The 20175-nt window shown below is 35.5% G+C and overlaps 1 long non-coding RNA gene across 1 annotated transcript; it reads right to left on the bottom strand.

The window, feature by feature from the left end:
- Positions 1-4521: 4521 nt before the first annotated feature.
- On the bottom strand, positions 4522-20081 carry LOC119077576. The gene is made up of 3 exons (XR_005087831.1): positions 20071-20081; positions 17235-17236; positions 4522-5080 (listed from the first exon to the last, which is right to left on the bottom strand). It is a non-coding gene; the product is annotated as an uncharacterized LOC119077576 (long non-coding RNA).
- Between the last annotated feature and the right edge of the window lie 94 nt (positions 20082-20175).

Genomic DNA, 20175 nt, shown 5'->3' with positions numbered 1-20175 from the left:
TCTAAGTGGTTGTAGGTTATGTAAAATGGTTGGCAAGGGATAATAAATAAGTAGAGGAAAATTTAATTTTCTAACCCCAATTTGATGTCATATTAATTATGGCCGTGCTGGGAGAAAATTGTTTGTTATAAATTCGGAAGGGACATCGGATTTTCATTGAATATACTTAAGTTGTGAAATCTAACTTTCGATTCTCGAATAAGAGTTCTTGTTCCCTATGTGTTTATGACCAAAAGGAAATATATTCTTAGACCATAACATGGGCAGCAAGTTAAAGTCGAAATATTCAAACGGAAGCATTGAGTATATTACACACACGGAATTTTGAAAACCGACACATTTTCTGTTTTGTGGTTTACTAGTTTTTTGTGAATTTTGCATGTGTTTTTATATGGAGAAATCGAAAACTCAAGTAAAACACAGAAACAGAAAATGTGTCGATTTTCAAAATTCCGTGTGTGTAATTCTTTTCGAAATCTTTTTTGATCACTCACAATCTTAATGTAACATCGCCAAACGTTGCAGCATTTTTATCGTAAATTTTTGATGGCACGTAGAGTCTGGAAACTCCACGAATGTATCAAAGTAGACCACGATTACAGGAAGAATTATTCAGAGCAATCAACATCATGCGGTAGCAAAGGCTGTGACGCAGTTTCATCTCCATAAAAAATAAACCAACCAACGCAAGGAACAAGGAAGTCACATATAGACAAACTATGGCACGAGTACAACGAGTTTTCTAGATTTAAATTCTGTAGCCAGTGAAAACTCATTTCGAAATTCGAATTTAACGAATTTTCATGTGGCCATTTTAAAGTTAATCATAATTTTATGTATGGGTTTGGTCACCTACGCAGGACGTTGGTAACGTAAACATGAGAAGTAGGTGCAAATGTTAAAGTTACAAAAATCTGTAAATGTCCAACTTTTTCCATATTGTGATCGCGTTTCGACATCTTCGAGAACATCTTCGAGTTTGGGTATCCTGTTTCTTAAAAAGCAAACGGCTAGAAGTTCGTTAAGGAAACTATAATCTCTTTTACACCAAGGATCTCGACATCTTCCGGCATGAAGGCACTTTTGTATCTAATCAGTTCTTGTTGGTTTCTCTGAATTGTCTAATTTTAAAGAAGAGATCGGAGCAAGGATCAGTTTTAGTTTCGTAAATGGCTATTATCACATATCGGACGTTGCTGTTAGCACTAACTTTATAGTATAAGTGGAGTACCCGCACTGGCTCGGAAAATCTATAACTTCAAAATATTTAAGTCTTGTCTTAATCAAAAATAAATTTTACCCGAACGGACAAACAGAACTTACGCGTCAAATAACGCAGGAAAAAAGTTTCACGCATTCTTCTGAATCTATGAGTCTATGACTTTCCGCCTTGGATCCTATAGGCAAACAAACAAAAATTAAACTTTAAATTGAGCTAACGTCAATCGATTATATTGCACATTATATTTCGGTATTTTACAACTTGATAAATGAGAATGTAAGATAAATTCGTGACATGAGCTGATCAACATATTCGCGTCAACATCAAATCAATAATAAACACCCAGAATTTATCTCTGTGTGTCGTCGGTACAAAATCGTTTGAGTAAGCCTCTTGACTCAATATCTGTGGTTGTAAATAGTAAAATTCCTAAGATAAATAATTTAAATATAAATTTTCGATTCTCAACCGTGATAAGTTGTGTCGTCGTTTTTAAATGGAAGAACAGTTTTTAGTAAAATAGAAGAGAAAATATCTCCTCTTAAAATGGGTCGTTAGCGAAATGCGTTTGATTATATAGTCTATGGACGTGGAATAACAAGAAAATCAACTATTTCATTTAAGAGCAGAAAGTCCAACTTGAATTAATTATACGCAACTCAATTTTGTCGTAAAAATAAACCAGGTCCCACTTTTTGGGTGGGTCACATCCCTTGACTGACGCAAGTTATGCCACTTATTCTATTCTTTTATTTTAACTTCAAAATTTCATATGTGACGCTAAGTCATTAGAGTTACACTCGATAGGTTATATGGTGCTGCTAGTCGTAACTCGAAAGTTATATAGGCACCCTCACATGATTAAAAATCGGTCTCCGATTTTAATGAGGGATAGCTTGTCGGATTCGTCTTTCAATTCTAGGAAACACGTATCTTTCACTTTTTCTAAAAAAAATATTTTTTTCTGTCAAAAGCTCTCAAAAGTAAAGACATGTAAAGAGGGTACCGAAACCAGTTTTTCGGCAAAAACTCAAGAAAAAACTATTTTGAATTGTTGTAATGTTCTACGAATGTCGGCCTTGGAAAGACCTACAGGTAGAATATACGTGTTGCTTGGTGCGAGCACATCCACGAGAGTTATGACTAAAACTATAGGGAATGTTCGGAGAGTTCGGATTCTCTGCAGGTTCGCTGTTCCACGGAACTGAGTGTGGGGTGTTGTAGCTGGCCTCACCCATTATCGTTGCACATATTAATGAACCCAGTACTTTTGTGCTGCAAGCCCACAGATGTCTTGGAAAAAAGTTGGTGCCAAAATGCAGATTTTTTCCTTCTTTCTGAGGGCTCTACAGCTGGAACAGCATCTGGAACGGTACTACAGCAGTCATTTTTTTATCGTCTACTATTATTGTACCTTATCAATAGAAAAACGCTTCGATATGTCGCGAATGCTTTTTTTTTGAAGAACTATGAACTATACATGAGTCATCGACTTAGAGATAATTAGAAACAACTTCTATCAACAGCAGCTGGGTGGTTACACCGATCAAATTAAACCCTACGGTTATACGTATATGAATCTGATGCTATTAGTATTAGACATAGTACAATTAGTACATGTATGAACTGGACACATAATGAATTGCATTCTCTGTCGATTAGAATAATTAGAATGAAAGAATGAGAACGGATTTTTTTGAAAGTGGACCAGGTTTCGACGGAGTTATTTTATATCAACGCTTTGCCTTTATGCCTAGGTTACCAATAGGTCCTAATAGTCTAAAGACAGAGTCGATAAATATTATTGACTAGTATACCTCCACCAAAGGTCGAAGAAGGGTGTTTTTTTCACTGCGTGATTTACAGAGTAAGGTGTTTAAACCTACTGAGTTCAAATAACAACTCCATTGATCTCGATCAACTGTCTGTGGTTCAGACCAGAAAAATATTCACCCACACAGTCAAAAGAATTTCTGGTCTGAACCACAGATAGGTGATCGAGACCAATGGAGTTGTTATTTGAACTCAGGAGGTCCAAATACCTTACCACACTAACAGCCGACCGGATCGGCGCACTTTTATTGTCACATATTCGAGTTGGTTACCTCTCCACACAGACGTCATTGGGACGAACGGAGGTGTGTTCCATATTCAGGGCACCAAGACCTATCCAACGCACTATGTCACGATCTGTGTACATGACCTCTGTTGACTAGTATACTGCTTCAGTCAAAGGCCTGAAATTTTGATCAACTTCAAAAGATATCTCGCACCTTTTGAATATTTCTCTTTATATAGCATGTAGCGGCAGTAAATCTCCAAAAATCAGTTCAGGAATGGTCACTTTATAGTACCATTGACTTTAAGACGTATTTTCTGAAGTAAAATGAAAGCAAAATAAAATGATCGAGTCTGGTTTTTGACAATTGAAATACAATTGTCAAAAAACCAGAATCGATCATTTTATTTTGCTTTTACCTTAAGACCCTCAACAGTCAAGAAAATTTAAAAAAATAATAAATAAATAAAAAATGCGAAAGGAACGTTTCCAACGCTACGATAATCATGCTGATTTAATTAAATTTTTATTCGCATTTATTCAGAACAAAGTTTTGTATTACAACTTTTTATCACAAACAACCATCGATATAATATACTGTAGATAATGAGACACGAAGAACGAAATTTCGGAAATATAACACACATACAAGTGCAAAAAATACGAATCACAACACGAAACGAAGAGAAAAAGGAAATTGAGAAATGCAGAGTAGACATGGGCGATAATGATAATGATTATCGATAATTATCGACTTTTTTATCGAAAATTATCAAAAAAATATCGATAATCGATAATTATTGATATTTTGATAATTATCAAGATATCGATAATTCGGTATATCGATATTTCAGTCCGAAAATCCGATATTTATCGATATATTGCGATATATCGGTATATTATCATGAATTTTCAGATAAATATCAAAATATCGATATTTTGATAATTATTGATAATTATTAAATTATCGATGACGATATGATTAATCGATTATCGATAATTTCTTTCGATTGATATTATCGATAATTTTGAACGTCTACCATTCCTAATGCAGAGTTTCAATTATTTTCAAATATTTTTATGACATTATTTCGCGCGCTTTCTCAAAACATAAGTTAGGTACTTTACGCATACATCCATGTGATTTTTCCGCATAAAGTTACTTTGACATTACTTATCTACCCTATATTATATCGATGCAAACAACTAAAAAAAATATGCTTTATGTGTGACTACGGGAACGAACTACTCTCGCAATCGAACAGCGAGTGTATAATATAGCCTTTGATAGCATTAAAAAGTTTTTTTTTCTTTTAATTTAAACAGGTACAAAAAGCTTATGACGTTTGCGATTTGTAGATCTGTATTCGAAAAGCGGATTGTACCTATATTTTGTACCGTGTGCCGATTCACGATTCAAGTTTTCATTGAAACTTCCAACAAAACTAATTGATTTTCGAACCGACGGAGCATTGTTATACGCAACACGGCTGTAGTAGTTGGTGTAGTACTCGTTGTAATAGTTTGCATAATATTCATTTAAATACTCACGTAGCGAGGCGTTCTCGCTACGTTTCGTCCTCACATCGAAATGTTCTGATTTTGAGATTAAAGATTTATGATGCAATTTTTCATCAACTGCAGCGACGGTGTCCACTTGAACTGAACTTATAAGTAGAAGCATGTGCATGGCAGTAGTTATATTAATTTGCAAGGTAGGTAAATTACTTCTTCCCATTATGGCCAATGTATAGAGCATTCGTATCGTCTCTCACCAGACACATATATCACTCTGTAAGCTGCAAATGGATATACACGTTGCAAGGGTGGAAATTTTGGGCGAAAGAATAATTCGTGTAAAAGTCGTTGGTGTATCACTTCCACAAAAGTTTGATTTCATTTTCCTTTATAGCACATCATCACACTGCCACTTTTTAGCCAGTACATTTTTCCACAACACTTCAAATAAATTGATTGAAATGAAACGAATTGAATAAACTTGTTGAAAATCTGTCGCGAAGCAACTGAGATGGAGGTAGACTTACATCCTCTCCTCACCAACACTTGAAATAATATTTTGAAAATAATATAATTAAAATTTCAGAAGCGTGCAAAACGAAGCTCGAGAAAAGAGCAACGGGGAATGTGCTGTGTGTGTGTATATACCCGCTGTTATGATATTCTTAATGAAATTTATTAATTTTATTCCTTGACAGTATGTCTTCATTTGAGTAGTTCTGGTGCTTCGTTTGCTAAATATATAGAAGAATTGGACGAAACGACAAGACAAAAAGATTTTTTTACTTTTATTTAATACAAAAACTTTTATATTGGTGTTGTGTAACTGACGATCAATGAATCATCTGGTAATATTTCTCAGACTGATGATGAAAAATCCATCAAATGTGTCACATACGTTGAGTCAAAAATTAGCATTATAATGTTAATTAAGCTGAGCATTTTAGATTAAAAATAAAAAACCAACTTGACGGTAAACCAAGACAGTGAATGTGCACAGATCTTCAATCTTCATGCTAAGATTTAACGATTGAAAATTCAGATGACTCAAAGTCCGTTTTGAAAAATTGGTCCGTTTACATAACATTTTTCTCTTTCCAAAGGGGAGTCTGTAGACGTCCCGCTAAAAATTTCGTGTCCTGTGGACACGTAGGATATATTTTGAGTCAACTACACTTTATATTATTGTAAAAGCTCGACGACGCTCGGTAAAACGAACCGTCGACAACTTTTTTTTAAGAAAAACTTTTCTAATTTCTAAGCTGATTGGAGTCTGTAAAATCAAATTCATGTGCTCAGACGCTCTTGCTAAATAGTTAGCAAAATAGTCGAAACCGAAGATTTATTTATTTCACAGGAATACAGTTAGAGACAGTGAATTTTCAGCACTAATTTCGTTCAGCTGTTTTTCAGCTGATCCACACAAACCATACGTTAATACGTCTTTATAGGGTCTCACCACTACCACGTGCATATAGCAGCTTCAATCGTATAACCAAGTTTGATTGTATGTGTGGTGTGTGGATCAGCTGAAAAACAGCGGCCTCTGACTGTGTGCAAAGTTACATGATGTTCCAAATGTTTGAGTTTTGCTATGATTTCGGAAGCTAGTGTTCGTTATAGAGGAAGTATTTATGGAAAATCAGTGGTTTATAACATGGATGAATTCCTTTAAAGTTTGTGATTTTATGTCGATCAGAAAAAACCTTTCGAAAGAGGAAAGAGCGGCACAAGTACGTCATATTCTAATTACAAGACTATTGGTATCAGAAACGGTGACGCCAACGCTCTCTCTAGCAGCGAAGCTAACAGAGTCATAAGTCAAAGACGCTCAAAATTTTGCAAAAAATGAACTTTACAGCTAGTGACACAGTAATCTACTGATATCTTTAAAAAATCCGACACAAATGGCAAGTGGTTACAAACTTTATTATTTTATAGAAATAGTTACGACACCGGTTAGTTGATACTTTTATACTGTCCCGTTTGAGTGGTACGGTTGTCCTTCACTGAGGGTCACCACACGATGGCATTTTTTTCAATTTCGATCAGTAACTATCGATCAGCTTTACATTTCAAATAGTAAGTTTTTGAAAAACTTATTAATCTGAGCTCAAAGTTAAATTTACGATGGGAGAATCATAAGAAGTTACATTTTCAACAATTACAATCCAATCGACGTTATTCATTCCACATGCGATTTACATGCGTAAATGTCGTAACGTTGGTAAAGCATGTGGAGTGAATAGCGTCAATTGAATCGTAATTGTTACTTCTTATAATTCCCAGACTGCAAGAGCAATATTTAAGGGACAAGAAAATCAAACTTTTATCCCGATTTTCCAGATTTCAGAGGGGAGTCATTAAAACTTAAACCCAAAACAGTGACGTGCGTAAAGACGTTTAAGTCTGGTTTCCACTGAAATTCGCCTTTATCGTATTATCATTAAGCTCTCTTACGACCATTTTTTTGAAGTGAAAATTAAGCCCTAACCTCAATCCTAAATCACACTCCACTTACTCACCGTTTACGCTATAACAATGGAAAGAGAGAACCGCTTTCATTGTCATCTTGAAAACAGAGATCAAAACGTAGTGACTTCGAAACGGCCCTAATTTTGCTCCGTTCACTCACCGTTTTCAAAAAAGTGAAAACTGCTCTCTTTTCAGTGTTTTAGCGTAAACAGTCAGTTAAATGAAGTTAACTGCGTATTAGGCTTTCCGTCAGGTTTAATAACGAAAGTAATTAATACAAAAACGGCAAAACGGCAAAACACTGGCCAAAAAAGTGGCAAATCAATTTCTAATTCCGTTTAATTACCTAAATTACCGGAGCAACTCGTCTAATTGCCGGATTCGCTCTATTTCCTTTCAATTCCTTTTCAATTTCTATAGATACTAACTGTCAATTTCTTATAATTCTCATTAATTCCTGTCAATTCCTTTCAATTCCTGTCAATTCCATTTAATTACCTCAATTACCGGATCAATTCATCTAATTGCCGGATTCGCTATACTTCCTTTCAATTCATTTCAATTCCGTTCAATTTCTTTCAATTCCCTTCAATTCCCATTAATTTCTATCAATTTCTTGTCAATACCGTTTAATTACCGGAGTCTCCGTCAATTCCGAGCAGGGTGTGTAATCAATTACCCGAGTGGTGTTCCCCTCGGGAAAATCACAATTAAATCAAAATAATTGTCCTCAGCAACACTGTGCTGGTTTAAAAATATGCTCTACCAAGGCAGAGCTCCGTTAGCACTCCAAAATCGGAGTATTGCTCGGATCGGTTTCTCTGAGTGTAAGAAATGAGCATGTAATGGGAAGATTGCTCTGGTGATAATAGCGCAAAAGCTAAGTACATTGCAGATGGTCCGCAGTTGCATATGTAGCCATCGAATTAATTGACTTTAGTTAACTTCTGTTACTGTTATATTACTTGCATGTCGTTACATTGATCAATTAGAATGTTTGCTGCTCAATATGATTTTAATATGAAAATTCTTTCATCGTCTTGCGCGAGACTTTACTCGAATATAATGCTGCATGCATGCATTAGTATGAATTAACAATTATACCGCTCATGACTGTATGTAATGTATAACATAGGAAAATGAAACAAGTTGAAAATAGTCGAAATCCTTGAATTATTATTCACAGGCGATTTAACTTTAGTCGTATTTTACGGTGTTCCGAATTTAATTTCACCGAACAAAAGTGTAGAATTTTCAATGAGACACACAGATCAAGCTATAAAATATTGAAATCGGAAATTTAAAATTGCTTTGATGAGGATGAAGACATAAAAAGAAGGTAAGGAAGCGAATGTAAATCGATAGAAATGTCGTTTTTCGGTTCGTATTACGACGTGAATGTATGTTAATACGTTTAACGACGTCTTGATTTTATTGTCACACAGATGAATCACGCATTTTACGATGTTTGTATATTTGTACAGACACGTCGTGTGGACCATAAATGGACGGTGTTATGCACTAAGGGTACAAAAAACAATAACCAAAAGTCGTTCATATAAAAAAACATCAGTGAGAGAGAAAGAGAGCACACTTCGTTTAAAATTTCAACGAAATGTATCTCACGGACACAGTAGATGTAAATAAACGTTTTGATCACTCTTCTCTTGTTTTAGATTATAATCAGCAGATTGTAAGTACCACGTAGATTATGATCGACGGTAGATTTTAATCCAAGGGCGGTACATTATAAACGATCGGCTGTAGATTAAAATCGATCGCCGGTAGATTATAATCGATGGGCGGTAGATTACAATCGATGGGCGGTAGATTACAATCGATGGGCGGTAGATTATAATCGATCGGCGGTAGATTATATTCAATCGCCGGTAGATTATAATCAATCGCCGGTAGATTATAATCGACGGGTGGTAGATTATAATCAATCGCCGGTAGATTATAATCAATATTGAAATTGTCCTTAGCAAGTCTACTGATATAAGCTCGACACCTTACGGTTGTAATTGAAATAAAAATAGCAGAATTTGCCAGAAAAAGTTGTTAAATTTATTAGTGTTAGAAGCGAGTCTATGTTAATGAACAAAGCGAATAAAATCACAAAAAAAAGCTATTCATCTTCTGGAACGAAGTCAATATTTTCACAGAATCCATCAACATCATCTTCAAATTCAGCGGCTGTCGTGTTATTTTTAAGAAAGTCATAGAATGGTTTGTCTTCGTCGTCAACAAGCTCCAGCATTTCGTTAAGATCATTGATTTTTTCTTTCGACAACGGTCTATTATTTGGCCACAGCTGCTCAAGTTTTACATTTTTAAAATCCAATTTTGTTTTTGCCTTTGCTATATCGATCGTCTGAAACTCATCACCAATTCGTTTTCTCATTTTTATTATGTTGGGATGCGACTTATCAATTAGAATTTCGTGAGTTTCAAGCCAACTTATCTTAGCTTTCATGACATCCACCTTTCGGTTCGTTATCAAATTTTCCAATTTTCCAACCGAAAAAAAATCTTCAGATTTTATGCGAACTACCTCAAACTTATTTTTATCTCGGCAGTCTTCCATTACTTTAATGTAAGCTTCGTCGGTGCACACTTTATCTTTGCCTTTTAGGGCACACTCAACGTCACCAAAATCAGAATCATTAGGAAGAAAACTGTGCCCAGACAACCGATAGCGTAACGAAATCTTTTCCAACGAAGAATGGTGCTGCAACACATAAATCATCATCAAAACAAGCTTGATGCTGCGGTTTTGTCCACCGCATGAATCGGACCATAAAATTAAGGTTTTGACTGGAGCGGTTATGCTTTCAATAAATTTCTTTAGACAGGATCCTACTTCCTGCGTTCCTCTGGAACCTTCATTTTCTAGCCATGTGTTGAACCGGCCTTTGCCACTGCTGCCGATATGTATTCCGAAGTTATAAAAGTTCAGTTGCCGTTTGTAATAAACGATGTTGGTGGTTAATCTTGGCAACAGGAGTATTTTCATCATGTCGTATGTAATCGCCTCTAGTGTTGGATCGATTTTAGCTAAAGCTAAGTCTTCTTTCATTTGATTTTCCAGATTTTCAGCATCCTCAAGATGGCGATCATGCCATTCATCAAATACCAGTCGTTCAGTTTCACTCGCGTTCTTAATTTTTGTAATGTATAAATCGCATCTTTTACACGTGTCTTTCTTAGGAGTTTTGAATCGGAGATTGAAGTCGGTATAGAACATATTTCTATACAATGACAGGCTCACCGGAGCTTGTACCTTTTCTTTATACAACTTATACATTTTGGCCAGGTTGAGATTTGAACATAAATATTTGGAGTTGGTTTGACTACGTGTGTAGTGAGACACGTATTTTGGAAAAGACATAACATGACGACGGATTTCATCCCTTATTTCTTCCGGAACGGCATTTCGTCCACCGCATGTTTGTCCACGACCATCAATTATCTCATCACATTCTTGGTATTTTTTCAATGCTCTGGATATGCGCTTTGCATTTACTTGCAATGTTCGAATCAACGCATTTTTGCAAACACGATAGCCAAAAATGTTGTACGAATGCCTACCGGACACCATTCGATTGGCCTCCGACACACAATTTACCAGAACCATGCACCGACCGGAGTACGAGCCCATACTCCAAAATTGCTTGAAAAGTCTTCTGCGAGATTGTAAAGGCACATTTCCCGTGCATTGCTTTTGGCAGGGACATACAAAATTTTCATTGAACACCTTCTGAAGAACCATGTTTCCTACTGTGTTGATGTGGGTTTTATTGTTGTTATACAACCGCTTCCTGTCAGCTCGGGACTGTCCAGCTACTTTTCTTTTCCTTCCACGGCTGGGACGACCATTTGATACAAACACATCTACAATGCACTCAACATTAATATAGATCTAAGTTGATAAGAATCAGTTTGTAGCAGTTGAGTTTGAGTTGAAATAGCTGTGTAACCGAGTGACACTAGAGAAATCGGGGATCTCGCTCCATACAAATAGAACGCCTTAAAAGGATTTATCATCTAGGTGTATACGACTGTTTTCTGAATAACGACGAAATAATTTTTATCTGATTAGAACGATAATCTCGATGTTATCTCCTTAGGACAAATTTGTTCATCTCGATCTGTTCTGGGCAGATAAAATAGTGTGTACACCTCTCTCCTAAATGTTTATTTTGACGATTTGGATTATGTACCAAACCTTCGGCTCGGTACATAACTTCGAAATCGTCAAAATAAATATTTTAAACCGAAGCGTATAATCTACAATTTGTGCAAAGTAGAGTGCAATACATTTCGAAATTTAGTAGAATTTTCACAGGCTATGAAACACTATCGGGAGTTTACAACTAAAAATCAATCAACTGCTAAAAACTATTCACATGATCGTACCTTCGTCAGAATTTGCAGTACGAGTTGAATCGGCGACTTTTTCTTCAGCAGTGTCTGTATCGGATGCATCGGTGATTTCTGACTGAGCAGTATTAGTATTCGAATTCTCATGGAGAACAGTATTTGATGTCAAGTTTTGACGGTCTTCCACCGCATCACTATCTGACTCAGTTGAGTCATTATCAGAAAAGTATTCCATAATCTCTACTAATGACCAAAGACAATGTGGAATTACTTTTCACTACGACTGATACTTTTTCAGCCTATCATGATCAAAAACTAATTTGCATCAGATGTTATTCAGCTTGTATTTTTTAAAGAGTAATTTTAAAGGAAGGAAACAGTTACGATCTTTAGAACAAATCATGCATATTCAATTACATACAAAGCATTTTGCCTGAACTGAATGCAAAGACTGCAATAACGCACACATATTTTTGATGGAAAAAGAGTCCTGAAACCATACCTTTCTACACTTCGTTCTGCAAGTAGAGAACGCAAGTTGTCAATTTGAAATCTATTGGAAAAATTGTCTGACATCGGTACAACAATTTTCGTCCAGAAACAATATTCTAAATTCCAGAACTTTTTCATATTAACAAGCTCTTTCCTTCATTGCACATGCACACATTCCAAAATAATTGTCCATTTTGGTGATACTTGAGAAATCATTCTGGTGATGAATAGATTTTAAAGTTCAGTTTTCAGTTACACTTTACATATATTTCACTAGATATTTACACGTACAATATTATGACCTGTCATAGCACAATCGCATAATGTGCATATCGGAAGATTACTCGTTCACTGTTATTATTTACATGGGTTTTATTGTTGTTGTACAACTGCTAGTATTGAAGTAGTAAAACCCAAGTAAATTTTAACGTGAATTATTTTGTAAGTCCCCTATAGGGACAAACAATGTGAATTTATCAATAAAACAATGCATGGAAAGGGTTCTATCCTGATTCGTCAATGAATTGATAGCAACAGGGACTTCGTCTCAGTCGTATATGAAAAATATTATTCGTACCACGGATTAATAGTATATTACTATACAAGGGCTAAAGCCCTCGGACACGTTTACTCATCTGGATACGAAATATCAAATTATTTCCCGAGTGTAGTATAACATTTTCCTTTACGAAAGTCCATTTTCCCTCCCTAGTAAAGAAAAAGTCTTTTTTAACGTGTTAGATTCCAGAACTCGCCTTTGGAAACCTCTCACACGCTAAAAAAGACGTTTAGTCTTAGGTACGAAATGTACTATTTTGAATGTACGGACAATATGGCATGGCTTGTTGAAGCAATTAAAAAAAAACTACAGTCGGGGAAGTAGTTATTTGTTTACCGATGTTGGCGGCCAGAGCGAAGTGAGTGCCGTATTTTCGCTCGAGTTAAAATTTTCTATTTCTCCTTCTTTCGGAGGTGAACGCAACGTTTTTCATGCATGAAGGTTGTGAGTGAATGTTGCATGAGTGCGACAAACGAAAGTGCTTACGATCTACCGTCCAAAACAGATGCGTATACAACTTTTCATGCCGAGTGACTAAATTTAATAAGAAAAATTCTGCAATTTCGTCCCAATGTATAAAAAATAATAAGTTACAATACAATCGAATTCTCCTTATGCCATACCAATTGAATAACTTCAATTGGATGTATTTGTTGACTTGTTTATTTTATCGGACTGTACGGAAAAAAACTTGAAACTACTGAAGGTTGCCGTTATGTTTATAAAAAATTGTTTGTTTCCCTCAACAGTTTATGCTTTTTCCTAAACGTATAAAAATGTAAAGGTAATATTGAAGTAGTAAAACCCAACGAATTTCAACGTGATTGCTAGTGTGTAAAAAAATGTCGTCGTTGTCGATAACTAAATAATATTATTTGGGCCCGAAGTTGTGTTTTATACTTTCATAAAATATTTCAACAATTACAGATGTAGATTTTAGATGGTTTCGCTCCTCCAAAATTTCCCCCTGAACATTTAAACACTTAGAAATAACCAAATATTTATTAAAGTATTAGGACAGTGATGTTAGATAAAGTGTACTCTTTATGCTAACTGTTGAGGGAATAAAAAAAATTTCCCGTAGTAAATTCAAAACATTTAGACATTTGTTTAACTAGTCATTCACTGGTGACAAAAGATGTTAGGCACTACTATTGATTATAATCTACCGGCGATCGATTATAATCTACCGGCGGTCGATTATAATCTACCGGCGATCGATTATAATCTACCGGCGATCGATTATAATCTACCGGCGGTCGATTATAATCTACCGCCGGTCGATTATAATCTACCGGCGGTCGATTATAATCTACCGCCGGTCGATTATAATCTACCGGCGGTCGATTATAATCTACCGGCGGTCGATTATAATCTACCGGCGGTCGATTATAATCTACCGGCGGTCGATTATAATCTACCGGCGGTCGATTATAATCTACCGGCGGTCGATTATAATCTACCGGCGGTCGATTATAATCTACCGGCGGTCGATTATAATCTACCGGCGGTCGATTATAATCTATCGGCGGTCGATTATAATTTACCGGCGGTCGATTATAATCTACCGGCGATTGATTATAATCCATCGGCGGTCGATTATAATCTACCGGCGATTGATTATAATCCACCGGCGATTGATTATAATCCACCGGCGATCGATTATAATCTACCGGCGATTGATTATAATCTACCGGCGATTGATTATAATCTACCGGCGATTGATTATAATCCATCGGCGGTCGATTATAATCTACCGGCGATTGATTATAATCCACCGGCGATCGATTATAATCTACCGGCGATTGATTATAATCCACCGGCGATCGATTATAATCCACCGGCGATCGATTATAATCCACCGGCGATCGATTATAATCTACCGGCGATTGATTATAATCTACCACCGATCATATTCTACGTGGTACCTATAATGTGCTGATTATAATCTGACACAAGAGAAGATTGATCAAAACGTTTATTTACATCTACTGCGACCGTGAAGTACATTTCGTTGAAATTTTAAACGAAGTGTGCTCTATTTCTCTCTCACTGATGTTTTTTTATATGAACGACTATTGGTTATTGTTTTTTGTACCCTTAGTGCATAACACCGTCCAAATATACTTCAACCGAACCTTTTGTTTAAGGATGCAGAAGTGACACATGAGATGAATTCAAAATAAACAAAATTTCGACTGCACTAACTCGTCCGAATATTCAAATTTTGAATTCTCTTTAAAATTCAAGCTTAGTATGGCTACAAGCTACTCGCAATATTGTTTAGTACATAAGCGAATATACGAGCCGCAGACAGTAAAAATGTCTTATAGAAAAATATGTGAGCAATGAACGAACAGTCACAGCAAAGTAACACACATAAAATAGCTGAAATCATTCGTCACGTGAAGAAGAAATAAAATTGCACCAACTTCGAATGCAAAAATAAACTCTGGAAATAAAACAATTTTCCAATTCCACATGTACACACTCTCGGCATCTCTAAGAGTAAAAAGTCGAAACGAAAAATTTTTCGCAATAAAAAGAATTTTCCGTAAACTTTGCAAAGAGTTAAATGTCGCGCCGTAAGCCAACTTTAAGATCAATATATTTACCGTAACATGTTTATGTAGACGGCATTACAAATAACCGTAGTAAATCATTGGATGTAGTACACTGCCAATGTGAATTTTTCTTTTTTTTGTATCGGTTAGGTATACGTTATATGAATCCGACGGATATAACCGCAAAGAACAGAGACAACTTTAAACTTTCTAAGCGGCATGATGTGGTTATTGTATATTTGATATGAATGTAAGGTAATAAGGTCATAAGGTAATTTCATGAATACAAACTTTTGAAATTATTTACAACACCAACGCACTTCAAGCAAAAGTGGTACTCTAAATAGGGTACTGAAACTTGACAGTGCTACATACAAAATTTTACACTGTAAAAAGAGTGGGGATAAAATTTCATACAAAAAGTACTCTATTTAGCAGCAGTCATTAATAGCACTTTTGCTTGAAGTGCGTTGACAATGCAAAAACAGTAGTTGATTATTGACCTTATTGACATATGAGCCTAATAATGAGTGAAAGTTTCTAGGCTTGCCGAGATTTCCTCTCATATGTAAATGCACTATTTTATTGCATAAGCGAAAAAAAACAGTCCGTTTGGGGACGATAAATTCCCATGTCAATTCCAAATAATGTCTATTTATAAGTGCTAGGACGACAAGCATAGTTGTTTGCGATAATATTTTTACACTCGCCAAACCATGAAAACACTGAATGTCACGCGTCAAAAGTTATCGGAAACCACACTTTTTAGTTCTCTCTCAGCAGACCTTGCAAACAGGTCTAGGGATCCAGGCGATGTTTTCCTTAATGGTGGAGTTTGTTTATTTTATTAGTCAAAGAGAGAAATTTGATACGAAGGCGGAGCTTACTCTCCGTATCAGCGACCAGTGTGATGCACATCGATTCGGTTTCGTTTTTATTCTCATTCTTCTTCTATACATTCAAGTTCAATCTTGAACGGTGTGTCGTGTGTATTATATTTGGTTGTGTTGTTTGTGTATTTCATGGTGTGACGAGTGTAAAATTGTGTGCATCACAGGATTGAAACCACTCAATCACAGTATATGCGTGAATTCGTATACCATGAGAATAATTTTTGCATACGTATGTGTGTTTCGTCGAGACGAAGTCGTTATACGAATTCACGCGTATACTGTAATTTCGTGGTTTCAATCCAAGTGATGCAAATAACTATATATTGACATATTTGTCACTACTACATCTGAGGTAAGTTGGTAGATGGAAGGGGGAAACAGTGAAAGTTATGCTGTCAGGTCGTCAAGTGTTTCTGTTGTAGTAGTTATATTGTCGTTTCGGAACAAAATTCTACTTTTCCTATAGGTTTGTTCCAAGGCCATATGAATTGTCAAATTTCATCCATATAACCATAACCTCAATAATACCTCTGTGTAAATCGCGTAGGCGACGTTGGTCGATTTGTATGAAATATCACGTAAGAGACGTTGCTATGGATGAAATTGTCGTTGTTCGGGTTGTCAAAGTTCGTGTTTACAGTTACTTGGAACAAACCTATAATCGCACTTGCTGTCAAACTCAAGAACCGCACTTATAAATAAACAATTTGACGTGTTACGGCATGTTTCATTTTCATTTACATTGCCTAATCACGTAAAGCATTGTACTTACGAGGTTCCAAGTTGTTATTTGACAAGTGGGGAATACAGCCCTCCCCTTCGAGTCGGGCTGTAACACCCCACTTATCAAATACACAACTTGGAACCTCGGAAGTAATATACTATAATTCGGTTAAGACATTTCTGCCAATTAAAGTAATTTTTCATTGAATTATACTAAAATGTTTTCTCAGAAGCCATACTGTCTACCACCGCATCTATTCAGTCAACCAATTTTTGCATTTTTTGTATGATTCCTCTTTCACCTGTACAATTTCCAGGTTTAACAAATAGTGTGCTGATGTAACACTTCTTACCTTTACAAGACTATTTCACTATTATATATCCCATTATATCCATACCAGCCCCAAACACCGTTGAATATCGTGTAGTATGTACATGTATAGTATGATGAAGACGTCAACATTGCAGCAAGACTGAACGATGTTTGTTTAAAGGAAAAATAGTTTCAACTCAACTTTACGGTTTTGGATTCGAATGAAAAATGTGAGCTCCGTACACTATGTAAAGAATGTTGAAATGTTTGAAGAACGGGAAAATCTTTCAACGTTCTATTATTTCAATTGAAATCGCATTGTGGATGAGCTTGTTATATTTTCCGTATTTGTAACAAATTCGAATTACTTTTCGTGTCGCTTAGCGTCATACCATCTCGCCAAACTGTAATCGAATCGGAATGGTGTTTTCAAGCGACGCTATACCGAATCTCTTTTTTATGGATTCGGTTTATTTTTCGCTGTTACTCAGAATATTGAATTGAGTTCTTAATAAGAAACGAAATGCTTATGGGAATTAAGGATATTTTCGGATGAAGAAAATAGTTTTTCTGAGGCTTAACATTTTTCTTCATCTTCCAAAAATATTGACATTGGAAAAGGATTTGTTTTTAATATGAACCACAACACACAATTCAATTACTTTTCTTGGGAAAAATATTGAACATTTCGAATTGGTAGACATCTTCTGCTATGTTTCGCCTATTCTACGCCCATATCATGTATTTTATGTGAACAGTTATGTCTATGGTATCTATGTTACATTCATCCAGTTTGAATTTGAATATCCTAACAAATTCCTGCCATCAATTTAACTCGATCTCATTAGATGCTTATTGGTATTGGTAAGGAAAATGTTTGGAAAATGGCACTTTAGGTTCATCAGAATCTGAGTTATTCGTAACATAACATACACCTTTGGCACGTACAGAACGTTTAAGGTGCTTTGGTCTCTAAGTACTGGATTTAGGTGAATGTGTCCCGCGTTGTTTTAAGTAAATAACTCTAAGTGAATAGTAAGTTCTGCGGAAAAATTTTACGCTGGTTATATCAGTGTATAGGTCTAATACACTGCAGATGACCTAAGTTTTCCACGAAAATGTAAAGATCACAAGTTGTCATGTCATTTTTCTCTCTAATTTTTCCACATATTTTTTACGTATTGTGATATTCTCTAATAGTGTTGTCAGTGTACACCTAATAGATACGCAGCATTAGTTTACTAATTTCGCTGCTTCGTGCGTCGATGTTTGTTTTAGATCACTTTATTGGCACTTTAGGTGTAATTTAGTGTTGCTAGATTAGCGACGATTATATTACATCAAAAATATATGGAAAAGTGAGCTGACAACTCGTGATCCTTCTGAGGTGAATAGTGCCCAACACATAGGAAATGACCTTCGAAGATCTCAATAATTCCATTTGGTGAGAAGAAAACAAAAAAAAAGTCTGGTAAAACTCGTTAAATCTCTGAGTTCTAGAACCGGTGAAGGGATTAATTACGGGTATGAGAAATGATGCCTATACGTAATTGCTCTATACAAATTTCGACAATAACATCTAGGAAATCTGTAAAAATGTAAACGAAATATTAGATTTGGAGGTACAGGTGGAAGTCCTAACTCATATCTTGGGAACCACAAAACGGTTCAAGCTTTCAGATTTCGACAGAGTTTACTTACACCTTTTCCAATCATTTTAATTAATCAAAATTGTTTAAGAATGGGCCAAGTTGTTAGTCCACAAAGTTGAAGAATTTTCAGAAGATGGTAGACATTTGACCTTTAATTCCCTTGACTAAAAGTCAGGGTCTCACACCAGAAAGCACCGAAAAATGTGGATAACAAAAAAAAGGTTCACTGTGATTGAAAATGTATGAAATGCTATGAAAAACGTTAAATGTGGGTAACAATTTTTCGTTGAGGGCACGATAACTTGAGTAATTCTGAACCAATTTGGATGATTCTTTTTTTTTAATAAGTGGAATTAAAATCCCGAGGCTAGGTTCGAAGATGGACAATGTAGGACTAAGGATCTGGCCGAGAAAAACGTTGATCATAGCCTCCATTAAAAAAGATTACTTTGATGAAATTTGATTTTGTTTGGTCGTGTGGGTAAATCATATAAGTTTGTTTTCGATGTGCATGAAACTAGTAGGATAAATAATTTCATCATTCGATGCCCAGCTTTCAAAGTGCTCTCTTGATAGTGAACTACTAACATCTTGATAGTTGACTACCAACTTTATAGTTGACTAACAACTTGATAGTTGACTAACAACTTGATAGTTGACTAACAACTTGATAGTTGACTAACAACTTGATAGTTGACTAACAACTTGATAGTCATTTATCGAGTAGGTAGTTTTTTACTCCCTTTATTACCACATCTTACGCCAGCAAAATGACTGTTATCAATTAGCACCTTTTGCTTAAAAAGTGGAAGAAATTGTAATAAAAAAGTTACATTTTTGCAGGCAATATACGATGAATTATCTCAACTAATCTCCGAAGATATTTTTAAATACTTGGAATGAAATGAATAAAAGAGAATATTGTAAAAATTGTACGAGGATGAAGTTTGCGGCCAGAGCGAAGCGATATTTTATTCACCATTGAAGGTTTTGTGAATGGGAAATTATATTCGAGGGATTTTTTTTCTCGGTCTACCAATAAATTTCTCCTTTTACAAATATTTTAAATCCCTTTACCATTATAGAGTCAAAATTGGGATCAATTTACCGAAAATATTGGTAAACTGAGTTATTTTTAACGATCAACCAAAAACTAATAAAGTTCCTTTATTACCATGTCACCATGTGAAGGTACAGGTCGACCTCCTTTTTTGTACAAAAGTGTAAGAGAAGAACATCTATCGCTCATTTTTATTTTGTGAAAAAGTCCTCGTTCCACATTCTCAAAACATACTTCGCATCTACTCTGATGTAACAAAAAC

Source organism: Bradysia coprophila, unplaced genomic scaffold (genome assembly GCF_014529535.1).
Source record: "Bradysia coprophila strain Holo2 unplaced genomic scaffold, BU_Bcop_v1 contig_24, whole genome shotgun sequence".
Lineage (NCBI taxonomy): Eukaryota > Metazoa > Arthropoda > Insecta > Diptera > Sciaridae > Bradysia > Bradysia coprophila.
Note: the sequence above shows the minus strand (reverse complement) of the source record. Positions and strands in the feature narration are given on the sequence as shown.